We start from the raw sequence: 12,172 nt of genomic DNA, 5'->3' as shown, positions 1-12,172 counted from the left end.
CTAAGAGCCAAGAGGATACCAACCTGAGAAGGGGACACAATAAATGTTAAAAACTCCCAAGCAAGGAAGTGTCCAACTTCCTTTGGTAGGCAGGAACTACACAGGAGCTGTGTCAACTGGGCAGACAACAGGCCTATTCTTCAGTTGACTGGTTTCTGGACACTACTCTTAAGCCTTTTTCTAAGTGTCTCCTGCTCCAGGTCTCCACATTTCCTCTCTGCCTCTCTTGTAACCAGTGCTCTTGGCTCCATCCCCAAACCACATTTGGCTCCATCCCCCTCTGGCTGCCAAGAGGACTGAGAACTTCATACAAAGACCCATTGAACCTGCTGGGCTAGGTCTTAGGGAGCTACTGCCATCTCCCTGAATGCCCATGCTCCTGCTGTGGAGGGCTGTGAGGTGCACCTGACAATGGCTGTGACTCACCTCAACAGATCCTCAGTGGGGAACCTGAAAAGAGCAAACTGGCCTGGCTGTCAATCCCTTTGGATACAAGAAACAAGACAAAGTGTGGGGGGAAGTGAAATCTTGCTCCCAGTTAAACAAGCCTTCCAGAAATCTTTTTAAAAGACAAATCAGGGGCTTCCTGGGTGGTGCAGTGGTTGGGAATCCGACTGCCAATGCAGAGGACATGGGTTCGATCCCTGATCCAGGAGGATCCCACGTGCCGTGGAGCAACTAAGCCCGTGCACAAAAAAAAAAAGTTAAAAAAAAAAAAGTTTAAAAAAAAAAAGACAAATCAAATGTTGCCTCCCTGGCTTAAAATCCTCCAATGACTTCCCATTACATTTAAATAAAATGCCTACAGGGCTCCCTGCAACACTCTGGTGGCCTCTCCAGCCTCACTGTGTTACCAAGTTCTTGATCATTTGCACCTATTCATGGCTTCCCCCAGACCAACATATGGCTGGCTTCTACTTGTCACTCAGATCTCAGCTCAGTGTCACTTCTTCAGAGAGATCTTACCTAAGGAGTTTCCTCTCTGTCACTCTATTATATTAATGCTGTTTCATTTATTCTATATAATTTGGCACCCTCAGATATCATCTTATGTTTGTTGTTTCTCTCTTCCCAACAAATGCAAGCTATATAGTTGCCCAGTGCCCAGAACAGTGACTAGCACTTAGAAGGTACTCAATATATACTTATTGAATGAATAAATGCAGGTGAGCATGGAAGCCCCAACTGGGACTTCTACAGCCCTTGGGGAGAGGATGATAGAAAGAATGGTCTAAAGGATGGTAAAGGGATTTGGAAACCTTGCCTAAGAGAAAAATTCAAAGGCACTGGGGAAATCTCCCCTGGGGAAGAGAAGACTCAGGAGGAATGGCATAACTGACTTCAAACACCTGAAGGGGTAGCACCCAGAAGAAGAATTAGATTTGTTTATTTACTCTAGAGGAGAACCAGGGTAGGTGGCTCTAAGTGAGAGGACATGAGATATGGGAAATGTTGAAAGTCAAGAAAATTCAGTTCTAGTCTTGTCCCAGCTGCTGTGTCACTTTAATCTTTGAGCTAGTCTGCTTCCCTTCTCTAGAATGTGAGATAAGGAGCTAGACTGGATCAGACATGACAAATGGGTTTTACCTCACAGGCTAACTCCAATCGATCGGTAGTGGCTGCCTGGAACACTGTAGTGAGAAGGATCCTGAAGAAATGAAGCAATAGGAATATCCATCAATGGGAAATGATTAATAAATCAAAGCATACCTCATACAAGGGGATATTATGCAGTAATTAAAAATATACTTGATTCTCATAGCAGCACACAAACAATATATTTATATCTATGTATATAGTGTTTGATCTTTAACTGCCAACCTGCAGGGATATCCATACGTACACAGTATTATGTACAACGATGCCATTTTTGTAAAATGGAAAAAAAAAAGAGCCATAGACAAAACCCCTTATATATCTTATATGTGAATATCTATGTATGTATGCATGTATACAGAGAAATGTGTAGAATGATACATCCTATGCTGTTCACATTGGTTACCTTGGAGAAAAGGATGAACTATTAGCATTCTCTTTATGTAACTTTGTACTATTTCACTAGTTGCAAGCGAACACATTACTTCTCTAATTTTTAAAGATAAATTTAATTTAAAAAAATTAAGGCTAGTGGGGAAAGTGGGGGGGGGGTTGGGGCGGGATGAATTGGGAGATTGCGATTGCCATATATACATTACTAATAAGAAAAAAATATCAAATTGTACACTTTAAATATATGCAGTTTATTGTATGTCAACTGTATCTCAATAAAAGTTCTAAAAAAAAATTAAGGCTGCATTCTACTTTCTGGCTCAGTGAGAAAGAGTACTGTGATTGATTATCAATGTCTGCCCTGGATACAGGATGGATGAGTGGTAGTTCATGTGTCTGAAAAAATCACTTTCCCTTCCCAGCTCCAGCATTTTGTGGCTTTCAGGCCTAAGGAGACAGCAGCTGCTTCAACATAAGGAAGAATTTTAAAATAATGTATCTGTCCAAGACTGGAACTGGCTGCCATGTGAGGAGGTAATAAGCTCCCTGGCTGCTGGAAGTGGTCAAGCAGAGGCTGGATGAACATCCCTTGGGAGTGGGAGGGATTCCTTCACCGGGTGGCAACTCATAAGATAGAAGGACATGTTACTATTTCAGAGGGAACATCTGTGATGGGAGGTTTGCTATGCCAACAGCATTTACAGCAAAAAGATGACCAAATCCACAAACAGACCAAAGCTGTGCACACTCTTTCCTATAAACACTTTTACTGGGTTGTTATTTTTCCCAAGCAACAGCACTGTGCCCCCCAAATAAACTGTTGACTGAACATTAATCCAGTTTCTTCCCCCAAGTCAAATGCTAGGAGCAAAGCTTTGAGACACAGCAGGATCTCAAACATGATGCTTACAAGGCCAGGTTTTGAATGGAGCAGGCTGGTGAGGACTATGGTGAGCTGGAAAGCACACACCCTGTCTAAAGGGAGAAGTTACTATTTAGCTCTAATCAACTGCTAACATGTAGGAATTTGGGTCCAGTATTGTTGGATCTTAGATTTTTTTTTTTTTTTTAAAGAGGAGCCAGAAATTTGGATTTTTAAATAAAATTATATTTTTAAATGCTGGAAACTAATTCATATTAAAACAGCAACAATGAACCACTATAAAGAACAAAGCCTGTGGCCTGCAATCCTCAGGCCAGATAGACACAAACTAGGATAAGACCAAAAGTCCAATAACTATCCCTTCCAAGGGCCTAGAGAAGGTCCCACATCTTCAAGCTACCCCACTGCTCAGGAAACATGGTTGGTAGAGAGGATCTAGTGCCAAAGGATAGCTTGGACAGTCCTCAGGAAACACTGGGGCTTTAGGTAACAAACAGTCACTTTTAAGAACATACTATTAGGACTTCCCTGGTCGCGCAGTGGTTAAGAATCCACCTGCCAATGCGGGGGGGACACGGGTTCGAGCCCTGAGCCAGGAAGATCCCACATGCAGTGGAGCAACTAAGCCTGTGCGCCACAACTACTAAGCCTGTGCTCTAGAGCCCTCGAGCCACAACTACTGAGCCCACGTGCCTAGAGCCCATGCTCCACAAGAGAAGCACCACAATGAGAAGCCCATGCACCACAACAAAAAGTAGCCCCCGCTCACTGAAACTAGAGAAAGCCCGTGTACAGCAATGAAGACCCAACACAGCCCATAAATAAATTTAAAAAAAGAAAAAAAAGAATATACTATTAGGGGAGGACCAAAGTAGGAGTTTGGGATTAGCAGACACAAACTACTATATATAAAATAAATAAAACAACAAGCTCCTACTGTATAGCACAGGGAACTATATTCAATATCTTGTAAGAAATCTTAATGGAAAAGTATATGAAAAAGAAAACACACATACACGACTGATTCGCTTTGCTGTACACCAGAAACTAACACAACATTGTAAATCAACTATACTTCAATAAAAATAAATACATAAATAAAAATCATCCCTAAAGGAAGTGTTCCTATATTTTGGACAGGAGAAGGATGCTGGGTGTTTGGTCTGGATAGTGACTGGAGAGGAGGACTGGATGGCTTTCTTCCATCAAAGGACCAGAGGCCCTCAGCTACCTCCTCTCCTGGGTACTTGGCAACAGTAAGAAAGGAAGACCTGGCTTGGTGAAATTGGCCAGGGAAGAGGCATTAGCCCTGACTATCTGAAGGCATCTTACTGTGACAGCAAATTACTATGATGGATTTTGGTGGATTTGTCTGCTCAACATCCAAGCCCATCTTCTGGTACCAGGCCCCTAAATTCCCTTTGGAGAATTAACTGTCTTTCTTGGATCCAGGAGTAGACATGGAGTAAGCCTGGCCAAGGAAAGTCCTCCCTCAACTTTTGCTGGAAATATTGGGGAAAATAAGTTCTTGCTTAGGGTTGCTCAGATTATACAACATCTCCTGATATTCCTGGCTGGCACTTCTGCTACCTCACAGAGAGGGCCAACCTCAGCTAATACAGATGAAAGCAGAGTCAAAGAGGGGAGAAAAAGAGAAACCTGTTCACATCACTTGAAGACCTGTCTCCAGTTAGCCTGAAGCCTACCACCCCACCTCCCCATCCCAGATTCTCCAGTTACAGGGACCAATAGATGCCTTTTGGGCCGAGGCCAGTTTGAGTTGGGTTTCTACCACTTAAAGTTTCAAATTTAAGACTTGACTGCTCTTATGCAAGAGAATTCACCACTGCTCTGGTATCTTTATCCTTATGTGACCAAAAATGACTCCCTGCCTTTGAGAAAAGACACTAGAGGGGATCCCCTATGGTAAAGTCTCTCAGATAGTCCAACAATATGGTTGTCATATTTGGTCTCTAAGAGACCAAGGAACCTTCTTAAGAAGCATCTTCCAACCCTGAAGGGTGGGAAATGGAGTCAAAAATTGGATATTGGTTCCAGGAAAAACTGTCCACTGGGCTCTTTCCTTAGCCCCAAACAGTGAAAAGCAGCCCACACGCAAGAGGCACCTCTAGAGGTCAGCTCTCCTCATTCAGAAGCAGCACTGTGGAGTCCGTCAGACCTGGCTGAACCAGAGCTCTCCTACTGATACTAACTTGCTGTGTTGACCTTTGGCAGGTAACTCAGTTTCTTCCTCAGTGAAGCTTGTTGTAAGAATGAAATGAAACAATGTATATAAAAATACCTAGCATGATGCTTCAGGTCTTCACACATCATTTACTGTATCATGTGCCAGGGCTTATGCTAACAGCTTTCCACAGATGAGCTCATCTGATCTCAAAAACTACAAATATAAATATATACATATGTATATATTATCCTCATTTTACAGATGAAGACACTGAGGCACAGAGAAGGTTAAGTCACTCATCCAAGACTGCACACAGCTAAACTGAGATTTTCAAGGCCAAGCAGTCTGGCTTTAGAGCTCTTGCTTGTTCCTGCAAATAAAATGCTACAGCATCCTGTAAGTTCCCTTCCCCTGCCTAGAAAACTGGACTAAAGCATACACCTTTTAACAACATCTCTGGACAAATAAGGGTATGTGTGTGTGTGTGTCCTATTAGCCTTCCCACCTATCCCTTGCCCTTCTAGAGCATCTACATAGGCCTTGTAGGAAATTGTTCATTTCATGAATAAGGTAATAGGCTAGTTACCTAAGGTTAATTCACTATCCCAACTTGAGAAGAACAGGAGAATGTCAGAAGCCAAGGGAGCCCAACTTCTCTCTTGTGAAAACCAACCATTATTTTCAGAAACTCCTGAAATATGTATATAAAATATGTATATTATTGCCTTAACAAAAAATAAGGCTTTTGTATGAATGGTCCTGAAAAGGGAAGGAGAGGAGGGGAGAAGCCAGGTAGGGCCTCCTGGAAGATAACACAGCCTGGGGAGCTCTGGGAAACCTGCATAACTTGGGGCCAGTGATTTTACATTGCTGTGCCTGTTTTCTCATTTGTAAAATGGGTTTAATAACAGTACCTACTTTCACAGAGCTGTGAGGCTTAAATACACTCACACAGTTGTTAGCTAGTATCATTATCCTGGATTCCTCTTTCTCTAATCCCACCATCAACTCCTGTTTTCTCAATATGGAACATGTATCTGTATATCTCCATTTTTACGACCATCACCATATTCAAGTTAACATCCTTTCTCATCTGGACAAATGTATTGTCTCCTACTTCCATTCTCGCCCCTGTTTTCCTTGCAGAAACCAGTGAACTTTCTTTACAAGCAAAGAAACAAAAAAACAAAAATCATGTCACTGTCTTGCTTTACAAATCCTCTAATAGCTTCCCAATTCTCTTAAGTGAAAATGTAAACTCCTTACCATTGCCCAGAAGGCCCCACATGATCTGGCCTCTGATAACCACCCCAAGCCTCTGCCCCTTCTGCCTCACTTACGCTTCAGCCACACTGATCTGTTTGCTGTTCCTTGAACACATCTCAGGGGTTTTGCACTGACTGACCCCTCTACCTGAAATGTTCTGCTCCAGATCATCACATGGCAGGTTCCCTCTCATCAATGAGATCTGGGTTCATGTATGCCCCAGTCTTCCTCATCTCCCCAGTAGGAAGGAGTCTTTGGTCTGATATCGTCGTCAAAAAGTGTTTTTTCAAAGGTTGCAGCTCTTTCGGAAACACCTAGACTATAAGATCCATGAGGGAAAGGAAGACTATGGCTACATTATTCACTGCTACATTTTCAATTCTTAGACTAACACCTGGTACATAACAGACTCTCAGTAAGAATGTGTGAAAAATTTCCCCACCTTGCAGCAGTCCTTTCTCCACGTGTAACAATGCTTAGATTAGAATGCCCAACTATTAGATTTTCCCACAATTGGTGCCTTCCCATCTTTCAGGTTATCAGACTCAATTGTCACCTCCTCAAAGAGGCCAATTCTGACCACCCAGTGGCCAACCCCCCCGCCCCTTCAGTGTTTTAATTCCTTCATAGCACATATCACTATCTGATTTCTTTTGTTTGTTTATATATCTTCTCTCCATCAGAATATAGGATCCAAGAGCTCTAAGACCTTGACTGTTTCATTCACTGCTATATCTCCAGTACCTAGAAAAGTGCCGTCATAAACTGTTTAATTGCTGGAGACATTTGAGATGTGCATACTCTATATACTGCTGTTCTGTTACCTGCCCTCAACCAGACTCTATTCAACAAACTTACCCTAAAACAAAACTTTACTCACATTAATCTACTTAACCCTCTTCTAAACTTCTGAGCCCTGGAAACCCAAAGCTGAGGTAGGGAACTGAACACCAGTACTCCTGGATTCCACTACCCCAAGGCTACAACCAAACCAGGCGAGTCACTTCACTCTTGTTTCTCCCAGTGAGATCCTTAAGGAAAGTCTGGTGGGATCAGACCAGCCATAAACTCTCTCTGGATCCAAATGACCATAGTGAAGAGAATGACTGGGGCTGGGGAACAGTGAAGAGGGGGACTACCATCAATACTCAGAAAGATCATGGGTGGAATGACAGTCCTATCAGGTTTAGCAAGCAAGAGAGTCTCTAAGGGCACTGCTCACCTAAATGTGTCTCAAAGGATCTTCCGTCACCATTTCACACTTATTCAGAGAAGAAACTGTTTTCAAACTGGGGCTTTCAGGAGAGAGTTCTCTTTCCACTGAGGCTGCTAAGGACGTAGGGTGTATGCCTGGGGTTGCTGAGGGCCATCTTTGTTGTCACAAAGCAGAAACCAGTTGAGGATGAAGCTAAGTCAGTGGAGAAATGGGGAGAGATTACTGGGAAGATTGTTTGAACTTCTGAATGCAGGCAGGTCTGGAGCCATCCTAGTTCTGGACTTTTCAGTAACATGAGCCAATTAATTCTTTTTTAAATTAAATCAGTTTGAGCTAAGGTACTGTCACATATCTTTAAAGTCTTGGCTGATACAGGCTTTTTTTCTTTTCTCTGGCTAAAACTGAGCACTTATATACAGGGCATTGTTCTAAGTAATTTATATATATTAACTTATTTAATCCTTATAATAATTATGAAGTAAGATATCATTATTTCCTTCATTTTTTAACTCTGGAAACTAAGCACCAGAGAAGTTAAATAACTTGTCCTAGGTCACAAAAAAAGCAAACAATGATGTGGGATGCAAATCCTGTCTGGCCCCAGATTCTGCATAGTTAATTACTACACTACAATGCCCCACTGCACGCAACCCTATCTGAACAGAAAATCCAACTTTCTGACTCCAGACATTATCATCCTGGGACGGACAGAGCCCAGAGACCTTCTATTTGTGTCACCTGTCCTCAATTTCATCCTCTGTAAAATGAGGATAATCATAGTTTACCTACCTCATAGAGTTCCTGTGAATATGAGATGAGACAATACATGTGAAGCACTTAAACAGTGACTGGCACATAATAATTACTCAATAAACAGTGGTCATTAGCATTATTACTCTGTGGGTCACTAAAGTGCAACTGGCAAATACAATGCAGATGGAAGAGACCTGTTTTCTGTCACCTCTGTCCTTTAGGTGAGGAGAAGAGATGCCATGGGTTAGAGATGAAGTCTTTCTTGTCTTTGACCCACTGCATAAGCTGCTTCCTCTGCCCGGAAGGCCACTCATCCTTGTCCCACCTCTTGTGGAACAGCACCCAGACCAAATACCACCTCTTCTATGAGGTCTTTCCAGATACAGGGTACCTTCCCTCACTGCCAAATTTTCACATTCTGCCCTGTGTACCTGCCCAACCTCTCTACTGTGAGTTCCCTGAAGGCAGGCCCCAGTATTTACCTTGTGATGTGTTTATTCTTCTCAAACTTAGAGAGAAACAAAAATCCTTGGAGAAAGCTGAAAGTCCCGAGGAGGCCCCACACCTATAAAGGCTGAAGGGGGTGGTGAGAAGCCAACTAGGATGGGGTGAGGCAGATCCCCAGGAATAAGACATGGGGTACCTCAAAATCAGGAGACAGCACAAAGAAAAGTTCCGGATGAGAGAAGGTGGGGTAGACAACCTCTCTTAGGAGGAGAGGCAAAAGGAGCAGGGTAGAGAGAATAAAGGAGGTAAGAGGAGAGGAGGGGGTGGGGAAGGTGTGTTGAACCTGAATAGGGAATGAGATCTAAGGAACTTTGAGATCTCTGACCAAATGCAGGAAGCTGCCCATTAACCAATGACTCCCAATAACTCACAGAGGGAAGATCCCACCTTGTGGGATTCAGAGAAGAATAAGTTACATCCCGGTACTTTCCAAAGTCCCAGTCCAGTGAGGGTGAGTGGACAAGTACATAAAAAACTACAAGGGAGAAGATGAGCGGCACTCTAAGAAGTGCAATGGAAGGCTCTGGGCAGTAAGACACAGAGAATGAAAAGACTGGGAAGTGCCTTAAGGGGAGGGTGCCTATGTGAAGAAGGATAGATGAGGAATAGATAAGGAGAAGAGATGGACCTGTGTTCAAGGAGGGAGCAACCTGAAGCAGAAGCACCGAAGGACAGGGGATAGTACGGAGGGGTGGAGGAGAAGCCAAAAAGAGACAATGCTGAGGAGGATCTGAAAGGGAACCACTCAAAGGCAGAATCTGAAGTAATCGCTCAGATGGTGGGGTAACCTTGTGGAGAAGCCAGACACCTTTCAAGGAGGGTAAGGAATCTTCTGGAGGGTGGGTACTACACAACGGGGACTCTCAAGAAAAGGGGGGTGGGAAGTAGGGCACAGAGGCATACCCTAAGACATCTTTCGAGGAGCTTTTTGTGGAGAAAGGGAATTCCTCTTAGAGGGCAGTGGTTCTCAAATTTGAGCATGCATCAGAATCACCAAGAAGGTTCCTAAAATCAGACAGCTGGGCCCTACTCCCAGATTTTCTGATTCAGTAGGTCTCAGTAGGGACCTAAGAATTTGCATTTCTAACAAGCTCTCAGGTGATGCTGATGCTGCTGGTCCAGGGACAACACTCTGAGAACCACTACTACAGGGGGAGGGATTCTTTTGTGAGAAGGCCCTCAAAGTGAAAAGAGGAAGGAGAAGGCTTCTGAGAGGAAAACTGAGGGAGTCCTCAAGAAGAGTCTAGGGAGGGTGGGAATACCAGTGGTTAGGACTCTGTGCTCTCACTGCCAAAGGCCTGGGTTCAATTACTGGTGGGGGAACTAAAATCCCATAAGCCTCACAGCATGGCCAAAAATAAATAAATAAAGACCTTTTAAAACAAAAGAAGAGTCTAAGGAGGGTGTTAAGGGTCTCTCTATCTCTCTGAAGGAAGATATAAAGGGAGGAGGGGTCTATGAAGATAGAACCTAAGAAAAATGGTCTGAAAGAAAGATCTGAGGGCTGAGGATTTCAAGAGGTGAGGGTATCTCTTGAGGATCTGTTTAATACAAGGGGACATAGAGGCTCTTGAGAGGGGGAGTCCATAGGACGCTGAGGGTCTATGGTGGGATAATGAGGGAAGGAGGCTCAGATCTGAGAAGGATCTCTAAGTTGATTTCAGAGGAAAGAGAATGGTGGAGATGAGGATGTAAATGGGGGTTCTAAAAGGAGTGTATCTGATAGGGCTCTGAGTAAGGACTCTTAGGGATGTCCGAGGGGGAATCTGAGAGAGTGTTCTAAGGAAGTCTCTCATAAAGTGCTGGGGCTGTTGATGCACAGCAACTTTGGAGAAAATGTTCTAAAGGGCGTCTGTGGAGGTGTGGTCTTCTGTGAGAGATCTTAGATTTACTGGAGCTGGATGACAGGTCTTTTTAGGAACAACTCTCGAGAGAGATCTCTGAATAAAGTTCTCAACAGGCAATATGGGGAAGGTGGGTCTTCTGGGGGAATGTGGGAATGTCAGAATAGAGAGTTTTTCAGAAAGAATTCTGGGACTTTCTAAGAAAAGGAGCTCAGAGTTATTTTGAGGGGAGACTGGGTGGTGATGAGGGTCTTCTGCAGAGGGTTCTAGAGGATTTGAGGGAAGCTGTGAGGGTGAGTTCAGGGAGGGAATTACCTAGGAAAAGTCTCTTAGGTAGGAGGTCTCTAAGTGGTGATTCAAGGGGTGTTGGAAGGGTCTCTGGGAGGGATTTCAAGGGTATATCTCAGAGGGCTCGAGAGAGTTGCTGGGGTCTCTGTGAAGACATGAGGAAGTCTTGAAAAACTGCATCTCAGACGGGTCTTCACAAGAGAGGGTCTTAGGGTTTACAGGGGTTGTGAGGAGAAAAGTTCATTTGAAAGTAGGTCTAGAAGGTGGGATTTTGAAAGGGGGATTCTAAGGGGGAATTCTAAAAAATATCACAGAGAAACTATGAGGAAACCTTTTGCAATCCCAAGGAAGCAATTTTTGGAGCATTTTGTGTGGGTTACCATGAAAGCTTTGGGATACATAAAAGAGGTTCTGCAAGAGGCTTGTGGAATGTGGTAGAACAGTTCTCCACAGATTTCAGGGAATCTCTGGAAGAGATTTTTGGGATAAGCGAGGAGGGTCTCAGGGGAAGATTTCTGGGGTATGTAAGGGTGATCTCTAGGGCATTTCAAAAGGGTGGTGAGATTTGAGGAACACGAGAAGGTCTTTGGGAGAGATTTTTGGGACCTGTGGAAGGGTCCAAAGGGATGACTTTCAGGACGTGTGAAGGGGGAGCATATATGGGAGATGGATTGGGGGTTGGGTGGGGGCTCCAGGTGAGTTCTGAGAATCTGAGGCCATTTCAGAGAATCTCTGAGGAAGATCTGCAGGGGACATCAGGGGCATTCTGGAGGATTCCAGGGGGAGGGGCTCTGAGACTGGGGGCTATAAGTGGAAAATCTCCAAGGCAATTTCTGGAATGGGGGTAGGTGGGAGGGAAAATTCTTGGGATACGTGAGAAGGAAGTCTAGGGGAGATTGTTGGGATGTGTGAAGTACGTCGCTGGGGGAGATTTCTGGAATGTACGGGGTCTGGAGGGTATTTCGGGGAATCTCTGATCTAAAGGAGATTTTTAAGGCTTACGAGGGAGGCTCCTGGAGAAGATATCTGACACATATCGTTGGAATATGAGGAGTGGCCCCGGGGGAATATTTCTGGACGCAGGAGGAGGATGGGGGATCTGGGGCCAGAGGGGGGGTTCTCTGAGGAAGATTTCTGAGGCGTAGGACGGGGTGTGGAGCAGACGTGGAAATATCAGCGGTGGTCTCCGGGGAAGCCTTTCGCACCGCGGGAGGGGACGGAGGGCTCGGGGCGGATTC

The 12,172-nt window shown here is 44.2% G+C and overlaps 1 protein-coding gene across 5 annotated transcripts in view; it reads right to left on the bottom strand.

The window, feature by feature from the left end:
* The window catches only part of SAMD4B (sterile alpha motif domain containing 4B), a 37,743-nt gene that overhangs the window by 25,172 nt on the left and 399 nt on the right, over window positions 1-12,172 (bottom strand). For 2 of the 5 annotated variants that reach the window (XM_057713228.1, XM_057713233.1), the window contains exons 2-3: window positions 7,549-7,734; window positions 1,588-1,648 (exon numbers count right to left, since the gene is read on the bottom strand). The exons of 1 other annotated variant lie outside the window; for it this stretch is intronic. The gene's annotated coding sequence lies outside the window, so the exon portion shown is untranslated. Of the gene's footprint in view, window positions 1-1,587; window positions 1,649-7,548; window positions 7,735-8,777; window positions 12,120-12,172 lie in introns of those variants that run through there. 2 more of the 5 variants (XM_057713231.1, XM_057713230.1) reach the window with 2 other exon arrangements.

This window comes from Hippopotamus amphibius, chromosome 16, assembly GCF_030028045.1.
Source record: "Hippopotamus amphibius kiboko isolate mHipAmp2 chromosome 16, mHipAmp2.hap2, whole genome shotgun sequence".
Lineage (NCBI taxonomy): Eukaryota > Metazoa > Chordata > Mammalia > Artiodactyla > Hippopotamidae > Hippopotamus > Hippopotamus amphibius.
The sequence above is the reverse complement of the archived record's forward strand: the minus strand, read 5'-3'. Positions and strand labels throughout refer to the sequence as shown.